This window comes from Lissotriton vulgaris, chromosome 4_1, assembly GCF_964263255.1.
Source record: "Lissotriton vulgaris chromosome 4_1, aLisVul1.2, whole genome shotgun sequence".
Lineage (NCBI taxonomy): Eukaryota > Metazoa > Chordata > Amphibia > Caudata > Salamandridae > Lissotriton > Lissotriton vulgaris.
In genome coordinates, this window is record NC_141691.1 from 1,428,642,689 (window position 1) to 1,428,648,688 (window position 6,000).

Below are 6,000 nucleotides of genomic sequence, written 5' to 3' on the forward strand. Positions count from 1 at the left end.
TATACAAAAAGTTGTATTCATTGAATGTCCCAGAATGCTTTTCTTCTCATTGCTGCACAATAGGCTCAGTAATTAACTTTTCCATGCCTTCTCCATCTCTTCATGCCTTCTCCATGCACACACCCCTCTCTAACAGCTCGTTCTTGGTATTCCCTCCATCTCCTGTGTGAAAACACCTCCCTCCAACTTACCTCCTGCGATCAAACAGACTGTAACTCCGTCATTCTGCAACCTGGCCTAAAGAAATACTTCCCTTACTCTCCTCCAGTAAAAATTGTCCACCTGCAATATAATAGTGAGATAGAAACATCCTGCGAATTTCGCATAAAGTTTGAACATTACTGTAAAAAATAAAGACACCCCATATGTATTACTAATCGAGGCCAACGAATCAAGCTAAGTTAATAAATCCACCATACAATGTAAGCTAGCAAATACATTAGCTGACTACATTAATACACATCTTTAGATTTAAGTCATTAACCTAAGAAAGCATTTATCGTCTTTAACAAATCGTTGAATCACATTCCCTAATGAGGACTAAACCAATTACTCTGGTTACAGTAGCAAGCATAAGTTCCAAGCACTAATCATTGAGCCTTATATTGGGTTACATTAACTTTCGCAGTAACCTATCAACTAAGTACATTTTCGTCTAACATCTAATTATCTCATAACATTGGATAATATGTGAATTTGTTCTACAAACGATTACATCACACTCCTAACAGCTAACCCTGCCTTGGCACAAACAGCAATTCCTTCTTCAGAGAAAATGCCAAAACTAGCCTGAAGAGGCAAGGCTCTTATAACCTGCTCCCCCTAAAGCCCCATAATGCAGTAGAACTGTTGTTGAACTCAAAGCACTTGAGGAAAGTGTAAATGATTAAACAAAGTAATTCAGAGAAAAAAATGAGAATTATCAGTAAGGGTGACAATTGAATAAACTACAGGAAAGAAGTAGAGAGTTCTCTTAAGGTGGTGCTAAGAGCTCACTATACAGCAGAGACTGTGGGGGTCAAACGCACACTCATGACTTTCAGGAGGCGCAAGAGACGGTGGCCCAACAGACTAAGCGCCTCCACTGTTTTGACTACAGACAGTATCTAGATCGCACACATTCCCAAAGAGAGAAGTCAGGCTCATTACTGGCATGGTTGGTGAACTCAAATAGCAGGGGGCCCCAATAGTTGAACTGGAAGACGAAGATGGGAACAGACAATATACCCAGGAAGGGATCAATTATGTTTTGGCCCAGTACTATGCCAGACTGTATCGCAGAGTCCCACAATGTGAAGATGTAGTAGTAAGGGAATATCTTGAGGGGCTGTGACCTCCACAATTAGATCCGTGGGAGGCGGAGGAACTAGGAGAGGCTATCTCCCTGAATGAGGTGAAAGTTGCCATCAAACACATAGCACATAACAAAACTTCTGGAACGGACGGTTTACCCTCCAAATTTCATTTGACCTATGCAATGGAGTTGGCCCCTATGTTGGTTTTGCTGTATGAAGCAGCTAGAGAGCTGAAAGTATTGCCCTCCACTACTAGAGTTACACTATAGTCCCTGTCTTCAAACTAGGGAAGCCGGTTTATGATCCTACTGCCTAAAGACCACTGTCCATGTTAAACATGGACTATAAAAACTGAGCAAAATAATTGAGACCAGGCTACTACTGCATCTGTCTAATTTAGTACATTCAGATCAGGCAGGCTTCATCCCATAAAGGAAAATTGCATTATTATATGGCGTCTCATGGCTATACTAGATGCAGGAGACTATGGCAAAGAAGACGCAGCAGTGTTCACAGTGGATATAGAAAAGGCATTTGATAGCCTAGAATGGCGATACCTGTATAAAGTGCTGGAGCAGATGGGCTTTGGCAAAGGTTTTTTGAGATGGGTGAAATTACTATTCGCAGATCCGAGAGCCAGAGTGCGCACAGGGAAGGGTGTATCTCAGAGCCAGGGAGTGGAACAAAGCACACAGCAAGGGTGCCCTCTATCCCTACGGCTATTTGCCCTGGCTATGGGGAGAGACTATGTAGGACTGAAGGTAAGGGGGACATCACCATATTGCTTTGATGCAGACGATATACTCCTCTACCTCCAGGATACAGAGGGGGACCTGTAAGGTGGCAAAAGTATGCTAGATGAGTTTGGTCATCTCTCAGGACTAAGAGTGAACTAGCAAAAATTGAGATTATTCCCCATGACACCTGATAGGCCCCCTCCGGATGGGTTAGTATGCCTACAATGGGAGGCCACCTGTTTGGAATATCTGGGGGTGAGAGTATATCACAGAGATGCAGATTTAGTAGAGGACAATGTTGGTGAGGGATACGGTCCCTCCGCTCCACAATGGAGTCTTGGTGCTCCCTGCCACTGTCTGTGGAGGGCAGGGTGGCCCTACTGAAAATGTTGGCACTCCTGCACCTGCTATACATCTTTGGGACCCTTTAGGTATGGATCCCGAGTGATACATACTGAGATCTGAACTCACAACTCAAACGTTCACATGGGGGCAGCCCATAGACGCGTAGCTTTGGCCAGGATGCAGTGCTCTGCAACAACAGTGGGCTAGCCGCCCCAGACCTTGAAGCACACTACTTTGCGACACAACTCCAGTGGTTTGCGAGGTGGTTGGCGGCCAGAAGAAACCCAGAAGGGGAGAGGTGCCCATTTGCACCAGAGACCCTAGACCTTGCAAGAATACTATTCAGATGATCACACACAGACACTGAAGAGACAAATACAGTGGCACAGTGCTGGACCAGATGGTTACAACGTGCCCGCTGCAGAATTCCCTACTCCCCAGACTTATCAATGGGCACATCAGGTACCTACCTTATGGAGCGAGCTGGGCAGGACTGGATGACTGGAGGGAAGCGGGAGTGACTGGGGTAGGATACCTATTCCAAGACTCCCAGATGCTCCCTTTTGAGGAGGTTGACCTCCCTCGAAGCCAATTATTGCTGCACAGATCCCTCACTGTGGCGTTTAAGAAACGATGGGGCACTGGATTCACAGAGCCAAGGTCACTAGACTGTTGTAGATACGTGGCCTTGTCGGCAGGTAGAATTAAAATGGTCTCCTGTAGTTACAGGGTGATCAGTAGCGATATACTGAGACCCATGGAACAATTGCAGCTACATCCTCTCCCTCACCAACGACCCAGCCACCGCCAGAACCAACCTACACAAAGGAATGAAAGACGTAGCCGAGTGGATGATGAACAGCCGCCTGAAACTGAACTCAGACAAGGCGGAAGTCCTCATCCTCGGATCATCACCCTCTGCCTGGGATGACTCCAGGTGGCCCCCCGCCATGGGCAGCGCACCCAAACCAACGGACCACGCTTGAAACTTGGGCTTCATCCTGGACTCCTCCCTCTCGATGACCAGACAAGTCAACGCCGTCTCATCTTCATGTTTCAACATCCTACGCATGCTCCGTAAGATCTTCTGTTGGATCCCCACCGACACCAGGAAGACGGTGACCCAGGCACTCGTCACCAGCCGACTGGACTACGGAAACACCCTCTACACCGGAACCACAGCCAAACTACAGAAAATACTCCAACGCATCCAAAACGCCTCCGCACGACTCATCTTGGACATCCCCCGACACAGCCACATCTCCGGACATCTGAGAGACCTACACTGGCTCCCCGTCAGCAAGAGAATCATGTTCCGACTCCTCACCCACGCACACAAGGCCCTCCACGACCAGGGCCCCAAATGCCTCAACAACCGCCTGACCTTCTACACTCCCACCCGCCAGCTACGATCAACCAGCCACGCCCTCGCCGCCGTCCCACGCATCCGAAGAACCACCATGGGAGGAAGATCCTTCTCCTACCTGGCAGCTAAGACGTGGAACACCCTCCCCATCCACCTCTGCCTGACCCAAGATCACCTCTCCTTCAGGAAGCAACTCAAGACCTGGCTGTTCAAGCAGTAGCAGACCCCCCTCCCCAAGCACCTTGAGACCCTCCGGGTGAGTAGCGCGCTATATAAATGCTGTGATTGATTGATTGATCTGGGAGTACCGAGTACAGAGTAAAAATGGGGATTCACTGTGGAGCGAACTCTTAAGGTATCCAGGAATGTAAGCCTAAATTGATAAACTACTTTATATTATATAGGGCGTACCTCACACCTGCACAAATCAGACAATAATTCCAAACAGACAAAGCGATTTGCCCTAGATGCGGGGTCAGAGAGGCACATATGCTGCACATTTTCTGGGATTGCCCTGGCCTCCCAATGTTTTGGGAGGATGTGATAAACACAGTAGGAAATGTTATAGATAAGGAGATACCACACACACCATGCCACTGCTTACTGAGCTGGTTTCCACATACAGCAAAGACAAAAGTTACCGGGAGGTTTAAAGACCTTGCATATATACTAGCTAAATGACAAATCGCTAGGAACTGGAAATCAACATGGGGACCAAGAATAGGGACTTGGAAAAGGCAACTAGAGAAGTGGGCAGGTGCAGAAAGCAGAATTCTATTGAGAGAGGTGGGACGGGGTATAGGAACACTGGAAACTGCAATAGCGTGGGGGAGACTAGTAAGTGACGTACATACGGGCACTAGACTCCGATGAAACAGCAGCAACCCACTCAGGCCCACCATTGCTAGACAGAGAATAGGAGAAGGAAAGTTGCACATGGCCTTCCTAGCTGTTGGTTAACCCCTAATGAGAGCAACAGATGAACTAGCAGGCGAGTTCAAGCACTGATAGATACACCAAGCTGCAACGCAGCTACTCGTGTACAGGGGTGGGGGGAGAGGGAGTTGAACTAAATTACAATAGAACAGAAATGAGGGAAATGTAAGATGGAAATGTGCTTATGTATCTTGAATACATGATATTAGCGATGTACTTAAGTAAAATAACAATACAATCTGCTGAAAAAAAGAAGTAGAGAGTTCTCAAAGGTGATAAAGATATACCCAAACAAAGAGAATACTACAAATCCGTACGTCTGGCTAAAGCAGAGCACTATCACACCCGCATTATGGAAGCAGGTAACTCCTCTAGGGTACTGTTTCAGATATACAAAGAAATATCTATAGTGGATGTGACTTCTTCTGCCCAAAATGATTCTGTGGAATCTTGTAACAAAATTGCACAGTACTTCTCAGGCAAAATCAATAAAATCTACACAAGCTTCTCCAATCATTTAGAGTCGGCCACGGACTTCACTGAAAATGTCAGTCTTATAAATACACCAGAGTGCCTAAAATCTTTTGAAGTTCCCCCTTATGAAGTCCTGTCTAGATTGTGCAATAAAATCAAATCGGGATCTCCTCGAGATCCGGCGCCTCCTAAAATTTTAGCTGAAGCTTTCCCTGCATTAGAACCTCACTTCAGACATTTACTCCAGATCTCCTTTTTCACTGCTTGTTTGCCGGCGGATTGGAAACAGGCAGTAGTGTTACCGATCAAAAAAAAGCCGAACATCAGCCAAGACATAATGGATAACCTCCGGCCAATATCCTTGCTACCTTATTTGGCTAAGCTAGCCGAGAAAATTGTTAACATTCAACTCATGGAACACCTTGAAGCTCATAATGTCTTCCATAAATCCCAGTCGGGTTTCAGATCTAATTTCTCCACGGAGACAGCTCTCCTGAGGGCCACTGAAACCTTACGAGAGGGAGCAGACGAGGGCAAGACCATGGCCCTCATCATGCTCGATCTCAGTGCCGCGTTTGACACTGTAGCACACTCCATCTTGCTACAGTGTCTAAACAAAGCCGGAGTCACCAATAAGGCACTGGGATGGCTGAAAGCCTTTCTGATCAATAGGAGCTTTCAAGTCCAAAGAGGGACTTCCCTCTCAGACAGTGTGCTGCTTGAACAGGGGGTACCTCAGGGCTCGGCCCTGAGTCCCACCCTGTTTAATCTATACATGGCCCCCCTGGCAGAGGTGGTGCAATCGTTCGGCGTGGAGCTTGTCTCTTACGCCGACGATACGCAACTT